Raw genomic sequence first — 14,907 nt, 5'->3', positions numbered from 1 at the left:
CTGCATGCTGAATTCTAATTCCCTCCCATTTTATATCGATTCTTTTTGCACGATTTGATCTTTCATAAGTAATGTAATTTGATCGTATACTTGAATCTAGTTTGTATAACCTTATTACATATAAATTTTATTTATAAATTTGTCATTACAAAAATATCACACTTACGATCTTTATCAAAAAAATTTCTTATCCTACAATCAAGCAGGCGCTGAGAATATTTCGCGTTAAAAAGTGAGGGAAGTGAAGTAATTTTGAGAAGTAGAAATTCCTAGAGAACTAATTTTCTAATAAAAACTTATTACTTCCTAATATTGGGTGAGACATAAAGTGTGAGAATGAAACTGGTTATATTTTTACTTTCATTTGTTTGATTGAGAAAAGTGAAAATTAGAGGATTTGTTCACATCTATATACCTATAAAGTTTTTATTTTTATGCATAACCTTTTAAATATTTACGTGTAAATCCTTGAAAACCATGGTTTTACATATATACTCTTCACGTTAGTTTTGAACAAATATAAAATATTATTAATCGGAAAGAATGAGTAAAAACCAAAATAAGAATATTTTTATTGTTCTATCCAAATTGATGAAATTTTTAATGATTAGTTTGCTCCCAAGGATTTATTCAAAGAAAGAAAAGTTATAAAATGTATCCATGAAAAAAAAAACAACAGGTCTAAGAGGAGATAAATATAAATATTAATTTTAGAAAGATGTACATGCAAATAATAGATTTTAGAAGGATATATATATATATATGAAAAAACTTAAAATAAAATAATATGACTTATTTTAGAAACTCAATGATCACAGAATTAGTACGCCACAACTAAAATTAGGAGGCAAACATTTTCTCTTCCCAACTCACTTCTTCTAACAAAAAGAATTGAATTTGGCTAAAAATAAAAAAATTCTATAATTTAGGAGAAGTCGGACAAGTCAGTCCCGAAGTCACTTTTTATTCACATAAAAATGAGATAGTGCTGATATTTTTTTTTTAACAAGACAAACTTTTATTGATTAGCTTTCACGCTTACAAAAAGCCCCATTAAGATCTGAGGCATAGAATTGTAAAATCTTAGGTGAGAAAGTTCCCACCTAGGTGCACCCATAGCCTTGAGAGCGGCCCAAGTTTGCGAGCCAATCAGATGCATGATTGACCTCACAAAAAACGTGAGTAATTTTGTATGCGGGCTTTGCAAAAAACGTGAGTAATTTAATAGAAAAGTGATGTCTTCGGTAATAGTCCTTATCATCCATGGGGGCTTTGTATTTTCACGTAGCATATTGACAAGAAGTAGAGAGTCCATTTCAATCCAAACTCAATCAGCTATTAAATTGATAATAGCTCGAAGCGCATCAAGCATGGCCATTGCTTCAGCCATACCTGCCACACCGGTTTCCTGCAATCAACAGATCCCCATTAGGTTGCCGGGCAACAAAGCTCGTTCCACCTTGGTCCAGTGGACCAATGAACGAACCATCGGTATTGACCTTCATCCAAACCGGAGGTGGAGGTTCCCACCAAATGGTAGGTTCGATGGATCGGGGCTTTGCCAACCTAACGGCTTGCTGCTCATAATATTCTTTGGCTAGTCTAAGGGTACGCAGCCAAACCTTATCTGCAGGCTTAGTGGTGTTATTAAAACATTTCTCATTGCGATGCTTCCATATGTGCCAATGGGCAACAGCAAGATTGGTAATAATCAAGTCATGCAAAGGCCCATAGTAAACATTAAAAATATGGATCCATTGGGCATAGTCCCCAAGAGATCAAGTTGGATAGGTCGAGACTGAATTCAATCTCCATGTAAGCCCAGATCGCAGCTACGAAAGGGCAAGAGTAGAATAGGTGGCCGATGGACTCATTTTGAAGGCCACAGTTGGGACACATGGCATTGGGCCCAATATTCATCGAGTGAAGAAGGTCGTAGGTGGGGAGACGACCCCAACAGACTTTCCATAAGAAAAGTTTAATTTTGGGCGGAATCTTAATTGCCTAGATTTTCTTCCAACCAAGCCAAGGAGGATCAAGATCAATAGTTTTGTGAAGAAAGAAAGACGGTTTTAGACATCGCATGACCCATAGGGTGGGTTGCCCAAAGCCAATAATCGGACTTTTCCTCAATAGGCAGATGAATAGCAAAAACCACCTCACATAGAGTGGGACCAAAGGCCTCAAAGACAGTATTCTCATCCCATAGGCTGTTGTTAATAAGATCAGAGACAAGGGTTGAATTTTCAAAAAATCTGATATTGACAAAAGTGGCTTAATGGAGTCACGAAGAGCCAAGGATCCATGAGCAGGTTAGTGGTCTTACCATTTCCAATAGATTTGAACAGGCCAATCCGAATAGCCAACATAGAATCCCAGACAAATTGCTAGCTCTAGGCCAAGACTTTGGGTCGAGCGACAGCCCAAGGATGTTCCAATAGATTTGAACAGGCCAATCCGAATAGCCAACATAGAATCCCAGACAAATTGCTAGCTCTAGGCCAAGACTTTGGGCCAAGCGACAGCCCAAGGATGTAAATTCCCATACTTGGCCCTGACCAAACATCCCCAAGGAGATTCATCACAATTAAGGATAGAGAGAACCTTTTTAGCCACCTAGGATAACCAAATAGTTCAGAGGTCTCTAATGGCCAATCCCTAATCCCTCTTGTCAAAAATTTGCATAACTTTGGTATAAGATATAACAGTAGCATCAAAACATAAAAGGAGATCATTACAATACATAAGGTGGCTAATGGCATAATCATCAATACTGAAAAACTCCTAGACACAAGTATGTATCTAAATACTAGGCAATGATATCACTCGTTCGCTTAAGTAAAAGTCCGTAGAAATATTAAGAACGAAAGCAGAGATGAACGCCAAGATTTTAACTGGAAAAACCCAAACGGGAAAAAACCACGTATCCAAACTCGGATCAAAAACCTATCACTAGAATAGTAGCAGTTACAAGACTGACTCACAAAACAACCCATCGATCCAAACGACTTTGTTCCTCTCAGTCTTGCTCGCTAGAGCCCACGATTCACCGCTTCTCGTGATTGAAGTCCAATCTCAGTAACCCTCGAGATTGATCTTTCGTTTAGATAGCCCTTAAGACAAAAGATTAAGATTTGTAGATGAGTGGAACCTTGTTAGTTGAAGAACCGATGTAGCCTCAAAAAGTCTCCTTCAATAATGCTTCTTCAACCACCCTAAAGATAGGGCATCATAATCCTTATATATGATCTCCAAGATAGAGCCAAATTCAAGTCTTATCTGTACTCACGAAAGTCCAATTTTATCAAACTTCGTTGGTGCGTTCGAACGCGGCCCAGGTGTGTTCGAACGGCATGACTTGAACTTAGGTGCGTTCGAACGGGCCCGAATGCGTTCGAACGCGACAACTTGAATTCTTCAAGTTGCGTTCGAACGCGTTTGTGAACGCAGCTCTCGGTCCGTGTGAACGCAGTACCCGCGTCCGAACTCGTCTGTGAATGCGGCTCTCTATCTGTGTGAACGCAGTACCCGCGTCCGAACGCGTTTGCGAACGCGGTGTGAACTTGACGACTTTTCTCCAATAATCTTGCAATTCTTCAAACCAGAGATATTCTAGACTTGTGTAAAGCTCATATACATGAAAAAATACACTTAGAATATTTTGTACACAATTGCCAACAAATAAAAACCTAACAATCTTCCCCTTTGGCAATTTGTGACAAAACACCTAGGTTACAAGGTATTACACAGACTTCAAATTGAGCAATCAACAAGACTAGAATATTTTGCACATCAATCCCTACAAATAAACATATACCAATCCAAGATCAAGTGAAAATAACTTGAAATGAATAAACAATCCAAACACAAGTTATCAATGGAGCATAAGTTCAAAAGTACTTAAACAGACAAAGTTCACAATTTCTCCAAGCAAAGTTATAAGCAAGATTAGAAAGATAAAAAGACTCTAATAAACTCCCCCTACACACCTAGACACCTAGACACTCTCCCCCTTTTTGCCACAAATACCAAAGACTAAGAACGCGGAGGAAACTGATGCTGAAGAATCGTCAACACAGAATCAAGGACAGTCCCCTGACGAGCTTGCTCAGCTCGTAAATCATTCACTGCCGAATGGAGATCCTGCACTTGAGTACTAAGCTGATCGAAACGGTTAGAGTACTGTGGTAACTCCCCCTCAGAGTGAGATGTGTCACCGTCAGAGCTATCATCAAAACTGTCGAGGTGCGAGGAGCGACCAGCGGCGGAAGAGGACGGCTTGAGAGGATACGACTGGTCGTGAGCTTGACTCCGCTTAAGAGTAATCCGATCCAACAGTTTGTGCAAAGTAAGAGAAGGTTCCGAAGCATCCACACGCACCACACTCTGAGTGCACAAATTTGTAATAAAGATGCTAAATAGTAACCCCTCACGAGGCGCTTCTTTCTGTGCAGCTATGAGTATTGAATCATAGATCACCGCAGCCAAATCAACCGAGACTCCAGATAACAATGCATGAAGAAGAAATGCACGATCCAGACTAATGCTTGAATGTCGAGTCTTGGGGGTGACATTGTACAGACAAAATAGGTGAAGCATGCGAGCCACTGGTGTCAGCTTCGCATGCGGCATCATGTTCCCCTTCCAACGTTCCCCTTTGATCAGTACAGTACCAGCATAGTCATCGACATTAGGAAGTGGAGCAGACGTGGGGTACTAGAACTCACCATCAGGAAGACGAAGTTCAGCACGAATGACATCTGAGTCCAAGTACACAGACACCCCCACGAATAGTAGAACGAATACAGCATTCTAAAACTGTGGCATTACTAAAAAATTCCCGAACAACTTCCACATAAGCAGTTCCGCTCATCCGACACACCGATAACCATCCTCGCTCAGTAAATATCTGTTCTATCCCCAAGGTAGAAAAATCGAAAATGACCACGGGTCATTCACAGATAGCAGGACGGGTCCCAAAATTATGTTTATATCGCCCGGCAGCCGTTGAAGTAGAAAACTTTGGAGCCGAAGTAGGTGAGGAAGGCGGCCTAGGTTTCTTGGAAATGGCAGCTTTTCTAGGCATTCTTGATAAAGAAACAAGATGCAAGATTCAATATATGCCCAAAACAAACAAAAAGATAGCCAGAAAAAAAAAATCCAAGAAATCATGAAGGCCCTAAATAAAATCCATCATCCACTTGAAAACGCTAAGATATCACGTTCAATCACACAAGAAACATCAAGGTAGTAACTTTAACGTGATCAAAACTCGAAAACGCACGAAATCAATCAAGATCAAGAGACTTAATTGAATAAAAAATAGGAAAATTGATGGATGATCATACCTCGCAAAAGTGAAGAAAAACTAAGAAATTCGGCCGAAAGATGCTAGATTCGGAGGAGAACAACCCTTTAAAATGGTTTGGAGTGAGAAATTTGATGGAAAATAGCAAGATCTTGAAGATTTGAAAGGGAGAAAATGAAGGGTTTCTAGGGTTTGGAAGATGGAATATGAAAACCCTTGGGTTCGGACGCAATATTTAAAGAATCCTCGAGTGCGTTCGAACGCACCAGTCACCACGTTAGAACTCAAAAATTTGCGTTCGAACGCCCTCTTTTTTTTTAAGTAAAAAATAAAATCTAAGAAAAAATCAAAAAATCTTTTTGGACATGCACATCTAAAGATTCAAAATACATTCAAGACATAGAATATGACAATCGAATGAAATAAGTCATACACAGATCAATCAAATCATCAAAAGCATATTATAATCAATTCTAATGCATCACTCAAAATTAAATTAATCTTGATTGATCATAACAATATACATATACAAGGTGAGCATAGATAACATGAAACATTCTTCTTAAATAAACTTTTTTATTTAAACAATGATACAACACAGTAGTCAAACCGACTTAGTATTTAAATTTGCACTTTTCGACTTATTCGCCATAACCGAACAGGAATTTTTCCTCTATTATTTTTTATACATAAACCATATAAGTGCAATGATGGCTTTCACACATGAGTAGGTAGCCCTTTTCTTGTAGTACAAATCAAACAATGTGCGAGAATATATACACAAGTAGCAAAAATTTATTTAATTTGCAATCAATGTACTGAGTCAAACTGAACTCTCAACAAGATGGCTTTCACACTAACTCATTGTAGCCCTTTTCATTGATCTTTTATAAACACGTTTGTGATGACTAAGCATGAGGTCAAACTGTGCAAATCAAGGTCAATAGTGAGCTATTTAAAAAAAAAATTATGATGTCATGCTCACACAAGAATATACACACGTTATGGGTGCATTAATTTCAGTATAATTATCATAGAAGTCGAGAGAGTGAATAAATCAGAAATGATACAATATACTACAAGATGACAAAATTGACTATAATAACTCATAATCAAGAGAAAAATCATATTTATATGTCAAGAGTATATTATTGAATCTAGGAGTGCATTAATTTTTTTTTATTACAAAAACTCTCGACAAATCTGACACTAAAACCAAAGAAAATTTCAGAGTAAAGAAAACCTACAAAGAAACGAAAAGAACTCATAAAAATGAAACATGCAAACCAAAACATGCAAACCAAAACAAAAAGAAAATCAATCCAAACCACAAATTCCTAAAGAAGTACGAAGATACTCAAATCTCTATAAGTCCAAAGGTTTTGTAAATAGATCACCCAATTGTTTCTCCGTCTCAACATATTCTAGTGCTATTATTTTGTCTTCAACTAACTCGTGTATAAAAGTTGATAGAAAAAGCATGAGGGTACTCGAGTAGGCGCTAGGGTTAGGGGTGCCTAAAGTGATGATTATGATCACTGATATACGATATCTTGTGGCCCATGTCCGAGGTCAGTTGAATCTGTGCACATAGACAATCGGACACCTGCCGTTCGCTAAGGCATGTGTGTGGCGAGTTACCCTCATGTGATTTCTATTAATTAGTGGGGTACCCGATCTAGATGGATTTTGATATACCCTTAGCGTATGGCAAGGTATGATTATGACTAAGATACCGTTAGCATATGATAGGATATACTTTAAGCCTACGGGCAGGATGTTGAGGTTGTGTACTAAGTGTTGACTGTGCACAGTGGTCTAGTATGATGATATTATACTGAGATATCGGTGATGATTGTGATGTTGAAAAATGTATATGATTTCATTATCATCTGACATACTTGATTATCGAGTAGTCAATATGTATCATATGTGGTTGCATTTGATATCATAGTATAATCATAGTCGGCATACATCATATGTGTTATATTTGAGAGAGAGTTATGATGATGGAATGACATGGAGATTTATTTATACATTGTCGAGAATTATATACTTTGATAAGTTATGACATGATACCTACCATACATTGTATATTATTGAGGATACATTTATATACTAATTCATGACATGATGCTCTTTTTTATTTATATTATCTAGTACATGATTTACTCTCTATTTGGCATCACTAATTCGGGTTAACACAGATACACTCTTGTGCACATACAATAATGATTTATTATGGACTTGGATATTCATATGTTAACAGGTTTATTTGGTTGATAGTACGATTTATTTGGTGTTGGATTATGTGAGCATGGATATGTTAGCGGGTAGTATTTGATGATGTCATGATTGTATGTGCACAGGAGTTTATCTGTCCATGACGGGCCCCGCCCGTCCTATCGTGTGCGCTGCACATATCGTGTGGGCACGTGGGCGTGCACGTGCCTATGCCGGGCGGGGACATTAAACTATGACCCGCTACCTACGCCCTTTGGGGACTCCATCCCATCCCTATCCACGCCTCCTAACATCTCTCAATCAATAACCCCTATCACCAACCATACCTCTCAATCTGCCTCAGTTAATCATTGTGTGCCCCAAGTCTCTCCCCCTCCTTTCCTTGCCATCTCGGCCCAAGAGAGTGGTGACCATGAAATGCTTGTAGATCAGGCATCTCAGGTGCTAGCAAATGGTCGCCGTCTTGCGGTGGAGGCTGATGTTGCAATGTAGGAAGAACTACCAGATAGGAACCTTGAACTAGGTTCGCTAGCGGCGTTCCTAAAGCAGAGGAAAAAGGGAACTCCTTCTCCTATCCCGATCAAGATTCACAATCTATCCAAGAACAAAGGAAAAGGAGGCCAGTCCACTATGGTTACAAATAGGCCTAAAGATCAGGCCGATCATGGCGTCGATTCCCCCTCTCTTATTAACCTTTTAAATTTGCATAGTCCTGGTATTGTTATCCTACTTGAAACTCATACCACTGATCACAGATCTACCTTGTTTCTTAATAGGCTAAGGCCGACTTGGGATGGGTGTTACACTCTGGGGTCGGGAGCCAGTGGAGGTATCATGATATGCTAGAAATCCTTGAAGGTCAGATTTTCTCACATTCTCTCCTCTGATCAAATCATTCATGGTATAGTCACGTATGAAGGTAAGCCCTCTTGGCTCCTATCGTCTATTTATGCTAGCACCAATGCTGCTAATCGTAACTGGCTCCTCCATACTAAGTTATATGGATTCTATTAACTTGCCTTGGATGGTTATGGGAGATTTTAATTGCTTAATTAACCATGTAAATAAAATTAACGGATCTCCTTTTAGGGCAAATTTCTCTATATGTACTTTTCGGAATTTTATTTCGAAAACTGCTATGATTAATTTTGGCTATACTAGCCTTCCTTATACATGGTGCAATAATCACCATCGGGATGGTCATATTCTTGTTCGTTTAGACAGTGCTTTTGGTAACACAAATTTTTTTTTGATTTTCTCTGAAGTTATTGTTATCCATTTGCCCTATATTGCTTCTAATCATGCCCCTCTTTTGATCTCTCTTGGTGTTGAATCTAAGGTGGGTCGCCCACCCTTTAGATTTGAATGGTTTTGGTTTGACTATCCTAAGGTTAGTACTTCGGTTGAGTCTATATGGAACCAATCTATGCCTTCCAATTATATGTCTCCCTCCTCTAAGTTTAACCATAAACTTATTTGTCTTCGCAATTCACTTCTCCACTGGAATAAATTTTCGCTCTATTTGGCCGAGGTCAAGGCCCAAATTACTGCTCTCGAAACCAAAGAAAAAACATCTATTCTTCCTCCTTTAGAGAGCTCCCGGCTGCCCATTCTCAACCGTAAATGCTCGGCCATCCTTAGACAAACTTGTTCCAAGTGGTAGAGCAAGTCTCGTACCTAGCTAAAAGATAGGGATGCTAATACTGCTTTCTTCCACCTTACGACTAAAATTTGTGGCCATAAAAATAGAATCAGTTCTATTACTACGCAGGATGATACCTTGATCAAGGAGCATAAGGGGATTGAAAATAGTTTTATCAATTTTTATAAGGCTCTATGGCATAAGGATGTTGATGGGCTTCCCTGCCCATCTGATAACTGGCCTACGATCCCTTATATTAATGCTGTCTTCGCTAATGATTTTACCAAAGAGGTTAACCTTGTAGAGGTGAAAGAGGCCCTATAGTCTATGCCGGCTAAAAAGCTCCCGGGTCTTGATGGCTTTCATGTGGAATTCTATAAAAAATATTAGGATAATATAGGTTTGGATATGGTTCAGTCTATAATTCAATTCCAGCATTCTGATGAGTTAGCTTGGACTTGGGGCCAAAGCTACATCTCACTTATTGTAACAACCTGCCCCCCCAAAAAATTAATTTTTGGGCACGACGTGGCCAGCCACACTGTGGTCGGCCTCATGCCCATGCAAGCTGCATGAGAAGCTTGTGTGGTGAGGCGCCACGTGCCCACCGCTATTGCCGCAGCCAACCGGCTGCGGCCAGCTGGTCGCGGTGAGACCCGATGCCGCCGCCCTCCACCGCCACTCTTTCTCCCTCTGTATCTGTCTTTCTCTCGGTCTCTCTCTCTCTCTCGCCAAGGCCGGCTTACCGCCGCCGCCGGAGCCTCCCTCCCCACCCCCTTTCTCTCTCTATTTTTTTTCTACTCCCCACCCTCTTTTTCGGTCTCTCTCTCTCTCTTTCTCCTCCTTCCCTCAAACTCTCTCTCTCTCTCAAACTTTCTCTCTCTTTTTCCTCGTGCCGCTGCCGGCCTACCGCCACCGGGGTAAGTGTCTCTCTTTCCCTCTCTCTCTCTATCTATCTAGCTCTCTTTCTCTTGCCCTTGGGCTCGGGCTCGGGCTCGCCGGAGCCGAGCCGTCGGCGAGAGGCCGGCCACTGGATGGCCACCAGCGGCCAGTGCCCTCCCCGCCGACCCGGGTCCACAACCCGCCTCCCTCACCTCCTCTCTTTCTTCTCTTCTTCTTCTCTTGTCTTCTTCTTCTTCTCTTCTCTTCTTCTTCTTCTTTCTTCTTTCTTCTTCCTTTCTTCTTCTTCTTCCTCAGTTGCTTCTTCTCTTCTTATTTTTCTGCAACAATGCTGGGCCGAGCCCAGCATTGTAGCAGGCCAATGGTGGACCAAGCCCAGCACTAGTACTAGTAATTCTTATTTTTATTTTATTATTTATTTATTTAGGTATTTCTGTCTTAATTAATACAAATAGATTTAGACATTATTTATTTTTAATAATAATATAGAGTCATCAACATGATTATTGTTAATTATAATTAATTAATGATTAATTAGGTTATAAACTATTACACATAAATATAGGTAATACTTATATTTATTTATTTACTTATATGTATATTAGATTAATAGATAGATTTATAAATTATAATTATTAGATTTATATTCCAATATTCTTATAATAAACATTTTAAGTAATTCTATTAATTTATTATATATTATTCAACAAATAAAATACTAGGCTTATTTAGTTATTTATTTATTATCTTATCGACTAAAGACTGTATAGTCCCTAACTAATCAAGATAGAGTATGAATTATAAAATTAATTATAATTAGACCTTGTTTATACTTATAGTTATTTAGCCTTTTATTTTATTTTATTTTGTAATTATATATTTAGAAATATTCTTATATAAAAAGAAACAGACCTATTCTCCTTATACTATAATTAGCATTTTATGATAATAGTAAAATTATAGTATTTGAATCGTATTTATAAGATAGATCTAGTTATGTAATCAAAAATAAAAAGAAGTGATTCTAAATCTAATAAACCTTTATATTTTATATTTTCAGATCATGAACCCTCTTATTTGAGACCCCGTGGATCTTGCTAGCGATGAGTGTCACTCGGTTGGGTGGTAAATGTAAGGGATACGTGGTTTGCGTCTTCTGATCAGTGTGAGTAGTCTTATCCCCTAAACGCCTTTCTCAAATTAGGTTATATTATATATTATGTACATGCATGTTTTGGCCTCCAGCATGATTATATGACTTTATCTAGAGATGATTACATTCAAGCATATTTTATCATGCATTTGATTAGGTTAATCTGAGATATGAGTACATTGGTGATATATAGAGATGATGAGAAATGATTATATTGTTATAATGTTATGTCCAGTTGATCTGTAGCATGAATATGCTTGTAATAGATTAGCATGAGTATGCATGTGTTGACTATTTGGTTGGAGACTACATTGCATCATTTTTCTCTTGATTCCTGTTCCACCTATATTCTTATTATGCATTGACTTGTTATTGTACTGAATATACGCATATGATCTGTTATTTAGAAGGAAAGCAGAAATATGATTGATAGGAAAGTTGATAGAAAGCGTGAGGATACCCGAGTGGGCGCGAGGGTTAGGACGCGCTTGGTGGATGATTGATCGCTCAACATAGTCGCGATCCTGTTGGCCTTACGTCCGAGGTCGTTAGTCTGTGTGCGCAGTAGACATTCGGACACATGCTGTTTGCTAAGGCATATGTGGCGAGTTATCCTCACGAGATTTCTATCAACTAGAAGGGTGCCCGGTCTGGATGGATGTTGATACCCTTAGTGGATGATAGAGTATGAATATATTTAAGATACTCCTTACGGATGTCAGAGTATGCTCTGAGCCTTCGGGCATGATGTTGAGACCGGATACCGAGTGTCCCCTATGCATAGTAGTCTAGTATGATGATGACATATAGTGCGGACATTGATGACTGAGATGTTGAGAAATGCATATGATTTCATTATCATCTGATTATCTAATTATCAAGTAGTCAATATACATTATATATAGCTGCATTTGATATTATAGCATCGTCATGGTCGGCATGCATCATATGTCATATTTGAGAGAGAGTTATGATGATAGTATGACGTGTAGATTTATTTATTCATTGTCGAGGATTATATAATTTATCAATTATGACATGTTATTTACTTTTCATTTATGTATTATTGAGGCATATATTCGTTCATGACATGATGCTCTTTCTAATTCATATTATCCAATACATGATTTACTCTCTGTTTGGCATCATTGATTTGGGATAAGGTCTATTCATAGAGCCTTTTGCTCATGACTCTCTTTTTATTTTTTTTTCTAACCATCTCAGATATGTGATACGTGATAGCGACTTAAGATATCTTGAGAAGATATTTTAGAGCAATGATGAGGTAAGCTATAGATGCGAGATGGTATAGATGATAGTTTATATAAAAATGTACGAGTATTTAATATTTGTACTCTTTTGTATTAGACGATGACTTGTATAATATAGGTCGAATCATAGTGTACTCTTGTATTAGTTATTTTAGTTATATCTTGATGGTTTGTTGTGGCCCAATTAGTATTCCACTCGTAAAAATTGATTACTAGCGTAACCCTAACATAAACCAACAACTACTATACTCCTTAAACATAAACTCTGATACCACCTGAATTGTAACGCCCCCGCCCGGCACGGGCACGTGCACGCTCAAATGCCCACACGACACGCACGGCGCACGCGACAAGTTAGACAGGGCCCGTCACACACAAATACTCTCCTGTGCACATATAATCATGACATCATCAAATAAAATCTGCTAACCTATCCATAATCACATAATCCATCACCAGATAAATCATACTATTAACTAAATAAACTTGTTAACATATGAGTATCCCAGTCCACAATAATATACATTAAACCACTACATAATCTGGCAGGACCCACACAAGCCACAATAAACCATCAAAATATAACTAAAATGACTAATATAAGAATACACTATGATTCGACCTATATTATACAAGTCATCATCTAATACAAAAGAGTACAAATATCAAATACTGGTAAAACTCAATTTCTATATAAACTATCATCTATACCGTGTCGCATCTATAGCTCACCTCATCATCGCTCTAAAATATCTTCTCAAGATATCTCAAGTCGCTATCACGTACCACATATTTAAAGGGGTTAGAAAAGAAATAAAGAGATTCATGAGCAAAAGGCTTAGTGAATAGACCTTACCCCGAATCAGTGATGTCAAATAGAGAGTAAATCCCCTCCTCTCTTCTTCTTCTCCTTCTTCTTCTTCTTCTTCTTCTTCTTCTTCTTCTTCTTCTTCTTCTTCTTCTTCTTCTTCTTCTTCTTCTTCTTCTTCTTCTTCTTCTTCTTCTTCTTCTTCTTCTTCTTCTTCTTCTTCTTCTTCTTCTTCTTCTTCTTTCTTTCTTTCTTTCTTTCTTTCTTTCTTTCTTTCTTTCTTTCTTTCTTTCTTTTCTTCTTCCTCCTCGGCTTCTACTCCTTTTTTTCTGCATAGTGCTGGGCTCGGCCCAGCACTGTAGCATTTTATAATAATAGTATGTTATAATATTTGAATCGTACCTATAATGTGAATCTAGCTATGTACAAAGTAAAAGAAGTGATTTTAAACCAAATAAACCATTATATTCTAATTGAACTAATTCTAATTGGATAGACGACTAACTAATATTACTTGAATATTTTTAGATCCCAAACCCCCTTATTTGAGACCCCGTGGATCTTGCTAGTAATGAGTGTCACTCGGTTAACTGGAGGATGTGAAAGATGCGTGGTTTGTATCTTCTAATCAGATGGTGAGTAGTCTTATCCCCTAGACGCATTTCTCAAATTAGGTTATATTATATATTATATACATGCATGTTTTGGCCTCTAACATGATTATATGATTTTATCTAGAGATGATTGTAGTCGAGCATATTTTATCATGCATTTAATTATGCAGATCTAGAATATGAGTACATTGGTGATATATATAGAGATGATTATACTGTTATGATTGTACACCGAGTTGATCTATAGCATGATTATGCATGTAATAGATTAGCATGAGTATGCATGTGTTGGCGATACAGTTGGAGACTACATTGCATCATTTTCTCTTGATTCCTATTCCACCTAAATTCCTATTATGCACTGACTTATTATCGTACTGGATATATGCATATGATCTGCCATTTAGAAGGAAAATATGTAATGTGATTGATATGATAGTTGATGGAAAGCGTGAGGATATCCGAGTAGGCGCGAGGGTTAGGGCGTGCCTAGAGATAATTGATCGCTCGACATAGTCGCGATCTTGTTGGCCTTACGTCTAAGGTCATTAGTAGTTGAGACATAAAGTATATAGTTTTGGACGACATGTTAGTAAGTCTAGTTTAGAAGTTCCTAATTATGTGAATTTGATTAGATAAAAAGAATGATAATGAACTGAATAATATATGGTGATGATAGTTGTTAAGTTGATAGCCCCATAACATATGTTGTATGACAACGAAAATATATGTCGTCTATTAGTTTAGTTTTGGGCTTAGATTTAGAGGATAATAATATTATAACATGACGATCGTGTGTTTTAGGTGATGAAGTCTGGCTGCAAATATACAGACTTTTTTTTTCATAATTATTAGGTGATATTAATGTTGTTAGAAGCAACTGATGTGGCACTATCAAAACAAGCCAAAGGTAAAGAATCTTCCTTGGCCCAACCACCCAACAAGGGTGGGGACCTGAAGGAAAAAG

This window comes from Typha latifolia, chromosome 2 (genome assembly GCF_019914945.1).
Source record: "Typha latifolia isolate L0001 chromosome 2, TyphaL0001v2, whole genome shotgun sequence".
In the NCBI taxonomy this organism is placed as follows: Eukaryota; Viridiplantae; Streptophyta; class Magnoliopsida; order Poales; family Typhaceae; genus Typha; species Typha latifolia.
The sequence above is the reverse complement of the archived record's forward strand: the minus strand, read 5'-3'. Positions refer to the sequence as shown.